This window comes from Oncorhynchus keta, chromosome 19 (genome assembly GCF_023373465.1).
Source record: "Oncorhynchus keta strain PuntledgeMale-10-30-2019 chromosome 19, Oket_V2, whole genome shotgun sequence".
NCBI classification, from domain to species: Eukaryota; Metazoa; Chordata; class Actinopteri; order Salmoniformes; family Salmonidae; genus Oncorhynchus; species Oncorhynchus keta.
Window position 1 is genome coordinate 16,822,757 of NC_068439.1, and position 16,757 is coordinate 16,839,513.

At 44.1% G+C, this 16,757-nt stretch overlaps 1 protein-coding gene across 2 annotated transcripts in view; it reads right to left on the reverse strand.

Annotated features, from left to right (window-relative positions):
- LOC118377837 (3-hydroxyisobutyrate dehydrogenase, mitochondrial-like) overlaps positions 1-16,757 on the reverse strand; it is a 49,532-nt gene that overhangs the window by 21,627 nt on the left and 11,148 nt on the right. The window lies entirely within an intron of this gene.

Consider the following 16,757-nt stretch of genomic DNA (forward strand, 5'->3'; position numbering starts at 1 on the left):
GGATGTCCATCAGAGCAGCCGATGTCCACTTATAGCATGAGCGTGCCTGCTCCAATCATTCCACACAGACGTTAACACACTTGAAATTGCGATACGGCATATAGAAATGCTGAAACTTAATTACTGTTCGCAAAACAATGCCCATACAGACTAGAACACTTCACATTGAAAGATGATACTGGTAGCTTCCAGCTAACTTTCCTTGCTAGCTTACAGCTGAAGCTAACATCAAATCATTACCTGAGTACTTTGTTTGTGATAACATGCAGAACCATAAATCAAAATAGGCTGATTTCAAAGCTGATTGACAGCAAAACTTTCAGTCAGTCTCACACATCTCTCCCAAAGATGATTTAGTTCCTAAATGTGTGTGAATACTGGGCTCTGATTGGCCATCTTGCCTTGAATGACGTCATTACAGATCAAATCAAATTCCATCGGTCGCATACACATATTTATCAGATGTTATTACATACACATATTTATCACATGTTATTACATACACATATTTATCACATGTTATTACGGACACATATTTATCACATGTTATTACGGACACATATTTATCACATGTTATTAAATAAATATAAATATAAATTTATATGTTATTACATATTATATGTTATTACATACACATATTTAGACATGTTTTATCCATATTTAACATGTTATTACATACACATATTTTACAGTCATGTGTGCATACATTCATATTTATCACATGTTATTGGTCCACATGTTATTACATACACATATTTATCACATGTTATTACATACACATATTTATCACATGTTATTACAGACACATATTTATCACATGTTATTACGGACACATATTTATCACATGTTATTACGGACACATATTTATCACATGTTATTACATACACATATTTATCACATGTTATTACATATTTATCACATGTTATTACATATTTATCACATGTTATTACATACACATATTTATCACATGTTATTACATACACATATTTATCACATGTTATTGGACACACACATATTTATCACATGTTATTGGACACACACATATTTATCACATGTTATTGGACACACACATATTTATCACATGTTATTACATACACATATTTATCACATGTTATTACATACACATATTTATCACATGTTATTACATACACATATTTATCACATGTTATTACATACACATATTTATCACATGTTATTACATACACATATTTATCACATGTTATTACATACACATATTTATCACGTTATTACATACACATATTTATCACGTTATTACATACACATATTTATCACGTTATTACATACACATATTTATCAGATGTTATTGGTCGCATACACATATTTATTAGATGTTACTGGACACATATTTATCAGATGTTATTGCGGGTGTAGCGAAATTCTTGTGTTCCTATCCTCAACAGTGCAGTTACATCTTCCGGCGCCGACAGAGATGGCCGCCTCGCTTCGCGTTCCAAGGAAACTATGCAGTTTTTTGTTTTTTTACGTGTTATTTCTTACATTAGTACCCCAGGTCATCTTAGGTTTCATTACATACAGTCGAGTAGAACTACTGAATATAAGATCAGCGTCAACTCACCATCAGTACGACCAAGAATATGTTTTTCGCGACGCGGATCCTGTGTTCTGCCTTACAAACAGGACAACGGAATGGATCGCATGCAGCGACCCAAAAAAAAGACTCAGAAAAAGAGGGAAACGAGGCGGTCTTCTGGTCAGACTCCGGAGATGGGCACACCGTGCACCACTCCCTAGCATTCTTCTTGCCAATGTCCAGTCTCTTGACAACAAGGTTGATGAAATCCGAGCAAGGGTAGCATTCCAGAGGGACATCAGAGACTGTAACGTTCTGTGCTTCACGGAAACATGGCTCACTGGAGAGACGCTATCCGAGGCGGTGCAGCCAACGGGTTTCTCCACGCATCGCGCCGACAGAAACAAACACCTTTCTGGTAAGAAGAGGGGCGGGGGCGTGTGCCTCATGACTAACGAGACATGGTGTGATGAAAGAAACATACAGGAACTCAAATCCTTCTGTTCACCTGATTTAGAATTCCTCACAATCAAATGGAGACCGCATTATCTACCAAGAGAATTCTCTTCGATTATAATCACAGCCGTATATATCCCCCCCCCAAGCAGACACATCGATGGCTCTGAACAAAACTTTATTTAACTCTTTGCACTGGAAACCATTTATCCGGAGGCTGCATTCATTGTAGCTGGGGATTTTAACAAGGCTAATCTGAAAACAAGACTCCCTAAATTTTATCAGCATATCGATTGCACAACCAGGGGTGGAAAAACCTTGGATCATTGTTACTCTAACTTCCGCGACGCATATAAGGCCCTGCCCCTCCACCCTTTCGGAAAAGCTGACCACGACTCCATTTTGTTGATCCCTGCCTACAGACAGAAACTAAAACAAGAGGCTCCAACGCTGGTCCGACCAAGCTGACTCCACACTCCAAGACTGCTTCCATCACGTGGACTGGGATATGTTTCGTATTGCGTCAGATAACAACATTGACGAATACGCTGATTCGGTGTGCGAGTTCATTAGAACGTGAGTTGAAGATGTCGTTCCCATAGCAACGATGAAAACATTCCCTAACCAGAAACCGTGGATTGATGGCAGCATTCGCGTGAAACTGAAAGCGCGAACCACTGCTTTTAATCAGGGCAAGGTGTCTGGTAACATGACCGAATACAAACAGTGCAGCTATTCCCTCCGCAAGGCTATCAAACAAGCTAAGCGTCAGTACAGAGACAAAGTAGAATCTCAATTCAACGGCTCAGACACAAGAGGCATATGGCAGGGTCTACAGTCAATCACGGACTACAGGAAGAAATCCAGCCCCGTCATGGACCAGGATGTCTTGCTCCCAGGCAGACGAAATAACCTTTTTGCCCGCTTTGAGGACAATACAGTGCCACTGACACGGCCTGCAACAAAAACATGCGGTCTCTCCTTCACTGCAGCCGAGGTGAGTAAAACATTTAAACGTGTTAACCCTCGCAAGGCTGCAGGCCCAGGCGGCATCCCCAGCCGCGCCCTCAGAGCATGCGCAGACCAGCTGGCCGGTGTGTTTACGGACATATTCAATCAATCCCTATACCAGTCTGCTATTCCCACATGCTTCAAGAGGGCCACCATTGTTCCTGTTCCCAAGAAAGCTAAGGTAACTGAGCTAAACGACTACCGCCCCGTAGCACTCACTTCCGTCATCATGAAGTGCTTTGAGAGACTAGTCAAGGACCATATCACCTCCACCCTACCTGACACCCTAGACCCACTCCAATTTGCTTACCGCCCAAATAGGTCCACAGACGATGCTATCTCAACCACACTGCCCTAAGCTATCTGGACAAGAGGAATACCTATGTGAGAATGCTGTTCATCGACTACAGCTCGGCATTCAACACCATAGTACCCTCCAAGCTCGTCATCAAGCTCAAGACCCTGGGTCTCGACCCCGCCCTGTGTAACTGGGTACTGGACTTCCTGACGGGCCGCCCCCAGGTGGTGAGGGTAGGCAACAACATCTCCTCCCCGCTGATCCTCAACACTGGGGCCCCACAAGGGTGCGTTCTGAGCCCTCTCCTGTACTCCCTGTTCACCCACGACTGTGTGGCCACGCACGCCTCCAACTCAATTATCAAGTTTGCGGACGACACAACAGAGGTAGGCTTGATTACCAACAACGACAAGACGGCCTACAGGGAGGAGGTGAGGGCCCTCGGAGTGTGGTGTCAGGAAAATAAGTTCAATAATGTCATTAAGAAATATAGAAATATTAGGATGAGCAATGTCGGAGACCGGCGTGTGGGTGTGTGTACCAGCACACACACAGTACCAGTAAAACTTTTGGACACACCTAGTCATTCAAGGGTTTTTCTATATTTCTACCCTTTTCCACATTGTAGAATAATAATGAAGACATCAAAATGATGAAATAACATGTATGCAATCATTAAGTAACCAAAAAAAGTGCTAAACTAATTCAATATATTTGAGATACTTCAAAGTAGCCACCTTTTGCCTTTATGACAGCTTTGCACACCTCTGGCATTCTCTCAACCAGCTTCATGAGGTAGTCACCTAGAATGCATTTCAATTAACAGGTATGCCTTGTTAAAAGCAAATATGGAATTTCTTTCCTTCTTAATGCGTTTTCCGTTGTGTTGTTACACGGTAGAGGTGGTAAATGACCAAGTCCATATTATGTCAAGAAGGTCAGTCAATCTGGAAAATTGAGAACTTTGAAAGTTTCAAGTGCAGTCGCAAAAACCATCAAGCGCTATGCTAATTAATGTTGATGTTGAGTCAGTCTTAGTCGTGCAATTTTACATGTAACTAAGATGTTTTGTGCACTATTTCTCAAGTGAAAAAATTTGCATGAAAACAAGTCGTCTCTCGCTGAATGACAACTTAATTGAAGAATCCCTACTGTTCTAATTATTATTATTTAACTAGGCAAGTCAGTTAAGAACATAGTCTTATTTTCGATGACAGCCTAGGAACAGTGGGTTAACTGGTCTAGGAACAGTGGGTTAACTGCCTTGTTCAGGGGCAGAACGACACATTTTTACCATGTCAGCTCGGGATTTGATCTTGCTACCTTTCGGTTACTAGTCAAACGCTCTAACCACTAGGCTACCTCCCACCCCTAGTTGACCGATCGCCGACAAAGGGGTGTCCGAACTTGGGCTTGGCTCAGGAAATAATGTGCACATGAACAGCCATCGAGATACATTGCTAGATGGTTCACCAATGACAGCCTTATTTAATCCCAAAAACATAATGTCAGTCTCATGACATTGTTGCCAGAAAGCTCTCTCAGGACAAGTACACGACTCCTCAATAGCAGTAAGATTATTTTGTTTGGTCTATGGAGGAGCTCAGTGATAGTTCATTTGTAGAGACATCACAATCATTTCTGCTCTGGGAATGGGGTGTGTGTGTCTTGATAGGACAGGAGTGTTGAGAGCGGCAGACCAGAGGGACGGGGGAGTCTTTAAAAGCCGATTGTCCCCATCATCCTGCACACGACCCCCATGGGCCTCCATCCTCCTTACGCCACCCCTTTCTCCTTCACACACACACAACTATACCCCACCATCAAAACCAGGCCAACAGCTGTGCCTGAGGCTACCCCCCTAGAATAGAAACACCCCCCCGGGGGTATCAGTGACAGCCGTGAGGGGTAATTAACTTTACACTTTATCATGTTCAATTAGGCCTCACACACACACACACACTCCCCCATCCCTCCCAGTGCCTGATGGCTTAAGGAGCGTTCCATGTTTTAGCAAGGACCTCTCCACCCCCCAACGGGTCCTGATGACACAGATAGATGACCAGAAACGTGCCAGATAGATTAACACAGAAATAAAACTGTTAAAAACAGAGGCGGAACCCTCGCTCCCAAATCTCATCTGCCACAGCCCGGCCCCTTAATATACCATTGATTAACCCCTAAACATACATCTGTGCGCACGAACACAGGCAGGCAAGCAAATTGTTGGTAGCTGTAAGTATTCAACGAGCACAACTCTTCCATACTGTAATCCTAGTGATAGGTAAACAAATGAAAAGCACCATCATCATGCTGTGCGTGGTAAGTGGACAGGACAGTGTCCCCTACACTGCATCTCACAACACCAAAGGAGCACTACGCCAGGCGACACTGTTAGAGGAGTGTATCAACAGTCTTGGTAATATGTGTGTGTGTGTGTGTGTGTGTGTGTGTGTGTGTGTGTGTGTGTGTGTGTGTGTGTGAAATCAGTCTTCAGGGTGCTGTGTAGCTCTAATGAAAGGCCTCTTGATGGTGAAGGCCTAATCATGTTGTTGTTAATAATTAAAGAGGAATTAGGAGGGAGAGAAAATAGCTGAAACTACACAACTAGAAGAAGAGGACAGAGTGGAGGAGAGGAGAAAGAGGGGGAAAATAGATGAAACTACACAACTAGAAGAAGAGGACAGAGTGGAGGAGAGGAGAAAGAGGGGGAAAATAGATGAAACTACACAACTAGAAGAAGAGGAGAGTAGAGGAGTGAGAGGACAGAGTGGAGGAAAGGACAGAGTGGAGGAAAGGAAAGAGAGGACGAGAGGACAGAGTGGAGGAAAGGACAGAGTGGGGGAGAGGACAGAGTGGGGTAGAGGACAGAGTGGAGGAAAGGACAGAGTGGAGGAAAGGAAAGAGAGGACAGAGTGGAGGAAAGGACAGAGTGGGGGAGAGGACAGAGTGGGGGAGAGGACAGAGTGGGGGAGAGGAGAGAAAATAGATGAAACTACACAACCAGAAGGAGAGGAGGAGAGGAGAGAGTTAAGGAGAGGACAGGAGAGAGAAGGGGGGGATAGATGAAACTACACAACCAGAAGGAGAGGAGAGGAGAGTGGAGGAGAGGAGAGAGAGAGAAAATAGCAGAGGGGGAGTGGAGAGATGGCAGAGAAGAGGAGAGTGGGGAGCAGAGGCTTAATGTGTTTAGGGGGCAGGAGCAGAGATGGGAGAGTGAGGGGGGGGTTCTTTATGGAAAGAGTGACTGATGTACACAGTCACTGAGTTGACTGTACTGTTCCCTGTAATGCTGTTGTCCTTAGGGTAATGGTATGTATACATTACCCCAGCTATCCCACTCTTACTACCCTCTCTCGGACTGATAATTAGCCGTCTGTCTGTGCGCGCGCTGCAGCAGTGACAGCCTGTCAGGCCACATAATGAACCCAGTCCATACCGCAGCAGCTGACTATGGTGCACAACACACAGTCAACTTACACACAGGTCTTACATAACACATTGAGAGAAGGCTCTATCTTAGAGAGAGACTGAGCAATCAAGAGAATAGAGATTTTCTGAATCCAATCACCATGAATACAGCCATCAACAGTCACACTAATAAGGCCAATATAAAGCTGACAGAACCAAAGCCAAGCAGCATTGTAAACTTCCACTGGTTCATTAGACTGGGGACAGGATCACTAAAGAGAAGACTATTGATATCACAGTCAACATGCTGATCAATATACATCTCTACACATGGAGAGGGGGAGATAAAGAGAGCAGGAGAGAGAGGAGAGAGGGAAGAAATAGCAGAGGGGAGAGGAGAGAGGGAAGAAATAGCAGAGGGGAGAGGAGAGAGGGAAGAAATAGCAGAGGGGAGAGGAGATATGGCAGAGAAAGGAGAGTGGGGGGCAGAGGAAAAACAGAGATGGAAGGAAAGAAAGAGAAATATGAGAACAAGAGATTAGGGGGAGAGAGAGAGAGCAGCGGAATACTTTGTCTACTCCTTCCCTCCCTCCCCCTCTCAGATGAACTAATCACCCATAATAAGCTCCTCTGATCTGTAGTGGATTTCTAGAAGTAGTGACAGAGGGATGATGAACGGTGCAGGAAGAAGAATAACATCATTAGCATAACAGAGAAGGGGAGAGAGTGTGTCTTCTTGCAAATATATATGTGTGTGTGTGTGTGTGTGTGTGTGTGTGTGTGTGTGTGTGTGTGTGTGTGTGTGTGTGTGTGTGTGTGTATAGGGGCGTCCCGTGGTCCGGTCGGTCCTGTCAGAGACGGATTAAACAGGAATCCTAATGAGGCTGTGGGGGCATTGGGGAACACGTTGGGAACGTCACCATGCCCTGCCCTGTCCTATCCATTTCACAGGAAAATGACACTCCTGCATTGTTATAAACGCAACGCATTGCCCCCCAGGGCTAGCTGACGTACATATGCCCAGAGAGAGAAAGAGGGTGAGAAACAGAGAGAGGGATAAACTAGGGGGGAGAGAAAATGTATAGTAAGGTAGTGGGAGTGAGTGGCAAAGACAGAGACCAGGATAGCTGTGCCTCTGATCTCTGAGAAACAATTCCCTTGGGAAAGGGCATGCTAGAGTCCCTCTTATCATGTTCCAGGGACAAGTTATGGTTGGCCAACATAAAACTCAGAGACCCAGTCGAACTAGCCTGACCACAGTTCAACCACGGTGAGCTGGCATTGGTATTAATGACCGTTAGAGAGAGGGGCCAGACAAAGCCATTCTTAGTCTAACATGGTGAGAGATAGTCACTAAATCTATGTGGGAGGCTGGGGACAAAGATATACCCTTTCCTTGTTTCCTCTCCTTCAAGGAGAGAAAGAATCTCAATACCCTAGAGGTTTCCTTTCCTTGTCTCCTCTACGTCAAGGAAAGAGGGTGAGGTGGGGTGAGACGGGGAAAGGAGATCAGCGCAAACTCTGGTTTCTGTCGTGTTCTAACGAGAGCTGAATTAATTTGCACTTTTTTAATTACAGACAAATAATTAACTGAAGCGATTCATTATAGTCTTTTAGCCTTTTAAATTGGAGCCCTTTTTGGAAGCGGTCGGGCTGTGTGTGTGTGTGTGTGTGTGTGTCTCTCCATCTACTTTTGTATGTGTGCATCTTTGTGTAAATCTGTCTCGTGTCTAAGCATTACGGACAGGTGAAGATCCCAAACTTGGCCATGGTGGAGACGTCAGCCGGGGCTTCTGAGGTAATATCCACAGGGTTACGAGGCTCGTGTAAAGCACTACGCACTTTAAAATACACTACATTATGAAGGCTGTACAAACACACACACCACAGTGGCCGTTCCCACGCTGTAGCAGTGAATGACGCATTTGAATGTGAGCCACACTGCAGCCCTTTTCCCTGGGGTTGAGAGTGGCTGGTTCCTAAAGGAACGCTCGTAACACTTTACCATCTTCATTACACCACTATAACCCTTCAATGACAGTATAATCTACCGTGTTGGTGTAGAATCCATTAACAGGTTAACTACAGTGCCTTGCTGATTCTACCTGAGTAAAAACACCTGCAAGGCAAAGTGCTGTAATTCAGGTCTTCGTAGATGCAGGAGTCCTAATTCAATTTTAAGAGGAAAACGGGCAGGCAATACAAACAGTTACAGCTGAAGTCTGAAGTTTACATACACCGTAGCCAAATATATTTAAACTCAGTTTTTCACAATTCCTGACATTTAATACTAGTAAAAGTCCCTCGTCTTAGGTCAGTTAGGATCACCACTTTATTTTAAGAATGTGAAATGTCAGAATAATAATAATAAAAGAGAATGATTTATTTCAGCTTTAATTTATTTCATCACATTCCCAGTGGATCAGAAGTTTACATACACTCAATTAGTATTTGGTAGCATTGCGTTTAAATTGTTTAACTTGGGGCAAACATTTCAGGTAGTCTTCCACAAGCTTCCCACAATAAGTTGGGTGAATTTTGGCCCATTCCTCCTGACAGAGCTGGTGTAACGGTGTCAGGTTTGTAGGCCTCCTTGCTCACAAATGCCTTTTCAGTTCTGCCTACACATTTTCTATAGGATTGAGGTCAGGGCTTTGTGATGGCCACTCCATTACCTTGACTTTCTTGTCCTTAAGCCATTTTGCCACAACTGTGGAAGTGTGCTTGGGGTCATTGTCCATTTGGAAGAACCATTTGCAACCAAGCTTTAACTTCCTGATTGATGTCTTGAGATGTTGCTTCAATATAGCGACATCATTTTCCATCCTCATGATGCCATCTATTTTGTGAAGTGCACCAGTCCCTCATGCAGAAAAGCACCCCCACAACATGATCCTGCCAGCCCCGTGCTTCACGGTTGGGATGGTGTTCTTCAGTTTGCAAGCCTCCCCCTTTTTCCTCGTAACATATCGATGGTCATTATGGCCAAACAGTTCTATTTTTGTTTCATCAGACTAGAAGACATTTCTCCAAAACGTACGATCTTTGTCCCCATGTGCAGTTGCAAACCGATTTTTTAAAGGTGGTTTTATAGCAGTGGCTTCTTCCTTGCTGTGAGTGGCCTTTCAGGTTGTCGATATTTTACTGTGGATGTAGATACTTTGGTACCCGTTTCTTCCAGCGTCTTCACAAGGTCCTTTGCTGTTGTTCTGGGATTGATTTGCACTTTTCGCCACAAAGTACGTTCATCTCTGAGACAGAACCGGTCTCCTTCCTGAGCGGTATGACGGCTGCGTGGTCCCATGGTGTTAATACTTTTGTAATATTGTTTGTACAGATGAACGTGATACCTTCAGGCATTTGGAAATTGCTTCCAAGGATGAACCAGACTTGTCGAAGTCAACAAAAAAACTTCTTGGCTGATTTCTTTTGATTTTCCCATGATATCAAGCAAAGAGGCACTGAGTTTGAAGGTAGCCTTGAAATACACCCACAGGTACACCTCCAATTGACTCAAATGATGTCAATTTGCCTACCAGAAGCTTCTAAAGCCATGACATTTTCTGGAATTCTCCAAGCTGTTTAAAGGCACAGTCAAGTTAGTGTATGTAAACTTCTGACCCACGAATTGTGATAGTGTTAATAAGTTAAATAATCTGTCTAAACAATTGTTGGAGAAATGACTTGTGTCATGCACAAAGTAGATGTCCTAACCGACTTGCCAAAACAATAGTTTGTTAACAAGAAATTTGTGGAGTGGTTGAAAAACAAGTCTTAATGACTCCAACCGAAGTGTATGTAAACTTCCCACTTCAACTGTATATTCTTGGTTCTAATATCATCTTAATGGCAGCATTTTTCACTGAGTTAAAGGCCTAAACAATACGACACCATTTGTAACATTACAGTAACGTTCCTTCGTCCCCAACCCCCTGGGAAGACAGACTGTTTACAGGCCTTCAGTGCAGCCACATGTAGTCCAGTGATATAATTAGACCCAATGGGAGATATTTTCTCAAACAAATTAAAAACCCAAACAAGAGCCATAACAACTTGATGGATATCAAGTAAATAACTGAAATGGAGTTAGAAGGACAGACTGCTAACCAAAATCACACCACACACACATAAAACATCTGCACTTTCAACAGTTTATCTGCCCAAGTCACTAATGCCAGTCCTTCATTTTAAAAACAGTCTTTATCTGCTGTGCTAACGAGCTCAAGCCTGAGAACCACCCCACACTGACATGCACACACAGACAAACATCACGAAAACACCCCCGAGACTGTAGCAGACAGGGATAAAGGGGGAAGAGATTGCAACAGACATGCAACAGACAATGTTTCTCTATGCTGTGTTTCTTCATTGACCAGTAAGTACCCTGACCATCATAATCCTTATCAGAGCCTGCTCCATTCCATGAGGGAGAGTGGTCAATGCAAGGAGACAGAAGAGAGATCATTCCAGAATCAATCCTCCCTGTGGCCCAAAGCAGACCCATTGAGTCACCCCCCACCCCACGCTCTCCTAAGATGAGTGACATATAGGGAGGGGTTTAGGAGAATTTGATGGACAGAGCCTTATAGTACAACTGGGACAAACACCAGCTGACAAATAGGCCTACACACCCACAGAGAAGGACACCACACAGCACACGCCCAGTGTTGAGAGGGACAGTCCCCCAGCTGCTGTGGGTCTGCTTCCATCTGGACTCCAGGCTAGAACCCCACCCCCGTACCTCCATCTCCCCCTCCCCTCATCCCTCTCTCGCCCCTTAACCAGCATCCCCCTGGTCCCACTAGTGAAGGGCTTGTTATGGTAATCTAGTCAGTCCAGTGCTAGTTAAAACATCGCCATACTAGGTTGGGTTTGCTCCTATCAGAACGCAGCTGGGCGAAGTGAACGTCTGTACCTCGCATACTCCCTCAAAAGACCTTCGCTTGAAAAAGAAGAAACAAGCGGCAATAGTACAGTTTGTCCCTCTTGAGACACCGTAGTCAGTATAAGTATACACTTATTCAAAATAGAAATCTGTAATTCATTTTGACGTTTTTGCTATGGAGGTCTTAGTCGCTCAATTTGACATCCAAGATGTTTGGTGCAGTATTTGTCAAGGGAAAATCTGTGCATGAAAACTAGTCTCTCGTTGAATGGCAACAGTTCATTGAAAAATCCCAACTGTTGACAAATCACAGAGGAAGGGGGTGTAGACTTCGGCTACCAAACTTCAGCTTGCCTCAGGAAAATTGTTGCGTGCACAAAGAGCCCCAAAAAAACATGCCGAAGACCAAAACAAAGAAAAACATAATACATGCAGTATATATTTAGTTAGTCAACACTGCACTGACAGCAGGCCCAGCCAGCTACCCACGGCTGTAAAACCTTCTAGGCCCATCTTTCTCTCAATCCCTACCCTAGAACCTTGGAACCTTAACATGCCTTCTTTTGGCCAATGGTTAGCTGTGGCAATTGGCTTGTGGCTTTTGGTGACTGCAGAATGCAATAGGCTACACGGTACGGTTCCCAGTGTTTTCTACAATTACAATTACAATTAGTAGCCAGCCAGATAGAAAGACAGTGGGGGTCCGGGGTTGTTCGCTCACCTGGGTTCAACATTTTGTTGCAGAAGGAGCTCTATTGGTGGCCTCTGATACATTCTAATGTCTGGACTCCATCTGAAAGACTTCACCTCCCAGACTGGGAACATGTGTTGTAGTATTGTGTAGAACAGGTATTCCCACTGGAGTACACCAAATAAAAATCTGATTCACATTGAAGAAAAATAATTAAACACACACACACACACACACACGTTCAAAAGTTTGGGGTCACTTAAAAATGTGCTTGATATAGAAAGAAAATCACTTTTTTTGTCCATTAAAATAACATCAAATTGATCTGAAATACAGTGTAGACACAGTTAATGTTATAAATGACTATTGTAGCTGGAAAAGGCAGATTTTTTAATGGAATATCTACATAGGCCATTATCAGCAGCCATCACGCTTGTGTTCCAATGGCACGTTGTGTTAGCTAATCCAAGTTTATCATTTTAAAAAGGCTAATTGATCATTAGAAAACACTTTTGCAATTATGTTAGCACATCTAAAAACTGCCACGCTGATTAAAGAAGCAATAAAACTGGCCTTTTTTTAGACTAGTTGAGTATCTGGAGCATCAGCATTTGTGGGTTAGATTACAGGCTCAAAATATCCAGAAACAAAGACCATTCTTCTGAATCTCATCAGTCTATTCTTGTTCTGAGAAATGAAGGCTATTCCATGCGAGAAATTGCCAAGAAACTGAAGATCTCGTACAACGCCGTGTACTACTCCCATCACAGAATAGAGCAAACTGGCAGATTGCGTTTTCCTGTCATTGCTGGCATTGTGACTGACAGGTGCCTATCCTATCAATAGATCACTAGAAGATGCAGATCGTTCATTCTAGAATAACCGAACACGTAGCAGCAGTAAAGGAAACAGCTGACACTAGATCCCCTAAATCCTGGTCTTAACAAGATGGGTGGGGGGACTCTTCAGCACTGTTTGAGTGTCTCCTTGTTAATGTCCAAAGCGGAAGTCAAGTCATAGGCTCTATTTCCATTTCCCCTGAAAACTGGAACATCGGTTGCTGGGGACTCGGCGGAGTCTAATTATAGCGGGAAAGGGCTCGGCGACCTAGAGAATTTAATCTTTTAAATGAAAAGTAGCTTAGTTAATTTGAAGTGGAAAAAGTAGCCTGCTGAAAATGAGTATTTAACCTGCTGAAACACAGCAAACGTGTGCAGTCTGAGACAAACTGTATACAAACACATTAAGCTCCCACGGTCACACCAAACTTAACACAGTGACGTCCCTTTAACACACACACACACACACACACACACACACACACACACACACACACACACACACACACACACACACACACACACACACACACACACACACACACACACACACACACACACACACACACACAGTGTTGTTCTCAGCGTTGGGAAAACAATGAATGGCTTTTAAAGACTTAAAGTCGCCGTCCGTTAGCGATGTGGCGGCCCACTGCCGGAATACAAGACGCAGACGCAGGCATGCTGGGTAATTACCGCTAACGACCCCGCTGCTCGTTAGCTGCTGCTCCTATTTCTGCTATCGCCTTGCCAACAGCCTGGGCTCGTGACGTCAGAGCCTGTTTTGTTGTGGGTCTAGTTTGAATGCGGACACTTAACAACACCAGACAGTGGTGAAAGTGTGTATTTTAGAGTGTGCTTGTTTGTGTGTACAGTAAGTGACTATGTGCAGTGTGTGTGTGGGTGAAAGAGTATCTATGCCAGGACATAGCAGGCAGGGCTAGGCCAGACAACTGGTCAGTAAGAGCAAGACCGGCAGAGAGAGGGAAGGGAAAGAAAGATGTTTTTTTGATTGTAGTTTTTTAACAAGTGTATTACTTCTCGTCTCAGACCCCAGGAGAAACTGCCAAACCCCTATTGACGCACTCGAGGTGGGAACCAAAAACACACACACACACTTAAAAACATACTACCTCATTCACCACAGGATTAATTTTAAATAAAAAGAATATCTAAATTAAAAAAACAATAAAACCCCAAAAGCACAGGAAGTCTCTGTCTGTGAGGATGCTTGAGTGTCTAAAGTGACTGAAAAAGTTAATGATCTTTGCATGAATCTGTGTGTGTGTTTGAGTGCTTAAAATAGCGTAGCTACCATATTATTGGGGCGGCAGGGTAGCCTAGTGGTTAGAGCGTTGGACTAGTAACCAGAAGGTTGCGAGTTCAAACTCCCGAGCTGACAAGGTACAAATCTGTCGTTCTGCCCCTGAACAGTCAGTTAACCCACTGTTCCTAGGCCGTCATTGAAAATAAGAATGTGTTCTTAACTGTGTGTGTGTGTGTGTGTGTGTGTGTGTGTGTGTGTGTGTGTGTGTGTGTGTGTGTGTGTGTGTGTGTGTGTGTGTGTGTGTGTGTGTGTGTGTGTGTGTGTGTGTATTGGCGACTTCATAAGGAAGAAGATTCTGCAGGGACCTCCAGTCAAAAATCTGGATCCAATATCAAGAGATCACAAGAAACAGTAGGGACTGTCTCTAACAAAACATAGACATACTACATACACCTTGTACTTGATTGATGAATTAAGGTCACAAACTGGTAAATAACTCCCCTCACCTGGTTGTCTAGGACTTAATTGAAAGGAAAAACCTGCAGACACTAGGCCTTCTATGGAATGAGTTTGACACCCTGCTCCACATAAATACATATGGCTCCTTATTGGGGTAGAGTGCCACCTCCTGGACAAACGCAGCACGTCAAATCCCCTCCCCCACTATCAGTCAGAGAAGCCCTCACAACACAACACACACTGGGACGTCTGTAGTTTACCCTCCACCTCCTGACCTCTCCATCAGTCTTCTCCTCCCCATGTTCAGCTTATCACCAATGGGCTACTTTCATCCTCAGCAAGGGGTTTAGAGGCCAGATCTGTGTATGAGATTTAGATAGTGGGCGGTCAAGTGCGTGTGTGTTTGTGTCTGAACTTAGAAGTGTGTTCGTGCTGTCAGGCGTCTGTGGGGCTCAGGCCAGAGGTAGCATGTAAATCATTGGCCATTCCAGAGCAGTAAACCAGGCTTTGCTAAGAGCCCAGAGAAGAAGTGAGTAAATACTGTGCTTTTTTTGTGTGTGTGTGTAACAGGCTTAGTTAAGAGCCCGGAGAGGAAGAGTCTTCACAGGTCTGCACTCACTAACTACAGCCTGTCTACACTGCAGACGCCAGCATGTAAACACACAGAGGGTGTGTGTGTGTGAGAGAGGGAGGGAGTGTTTTGTGTGAGGAATGTGTGTGAGAAAACGAGTGTTGCCAGACAAGCTTACGACCACAGTGTAGGCTGTTGGGGATCGTCAAAAAGTGAATCAGTCATATTTGTACGTGTGTGCGCCCCCCGGTTGGTCTGGCCGAGGTGAGAGGGAGTTTGACAGCTACTCGTCTCATCTCCCCTCTCACTCCCTGTGGGGCCAGTGTCTCTGGTCTTTATCTACATGAAAGGCACTGACAAGAGATACCCGCCATTACGGCTCCATCAACATCAAAAACCCTGACACTGTATTCTCCATTACGGCTCCATCAACATCAAAAACCCTGACACGGTATTCTCCATTACGGCTCCATCAACATCAAAAACCCTGACACTGTATTCTCCATTACGGCTCCATCAACATCAAAAACCCTGACACTGTATTCTCCATTACGGCTCCATCAACATCAAAAACCCTGACACGGTATTCTCCATTACGGCTCCATCAACATCAAAAACCCTGACACTGTATTCTCCATTACGGCTCCATCAACATCAAAAACCCTGACACGGTATTCTCCATTACGGCTCCATCAACATCAAAAACCCTGACACTGTATTCTCCATTACGGCTCCATCAACATCAAAAACCCTGACACTGTATTCTCCATTACGGCTCCATCAACATCAAAAACCCTGACACGGTATTCTCCATTACGGCTCCATCAACATCAAAAACCCTGACACGGTATTCTCCATTACGGCTCCATCAACACCAAAAACCCTGACACTGTATTCTCCATTACGGCTCCATCAACATCAAAAACCCTGACACGGTATTCTCCATTACGGCTCCATCAACATCAAAAACCCTGACACGGTATTCTCCATTACGGCTCCATCAACACCAAAAACCCTGACACTATTCTCCATTACGGCTCCATCAACATCAAAAACCCTGACACGGTATTCTCCATTACGGCTCCATCAACACCAAAAACCCTGACACGGTATTCTCCATTACGGCTCCATCAACATCAAAAACCCTGACACGGTATTCTCCATTACAGCTCCATCAACACCAAAAACCCTGACACTATTCTCCATTACGGCTCCATCAACATCAAAAACCCTGACACGGTATTCTCCATTACGGCTCCATCAACACCAAAAACCCTGACACTGTATTCTCCATTACGGCTCCATCAACATCAAAAA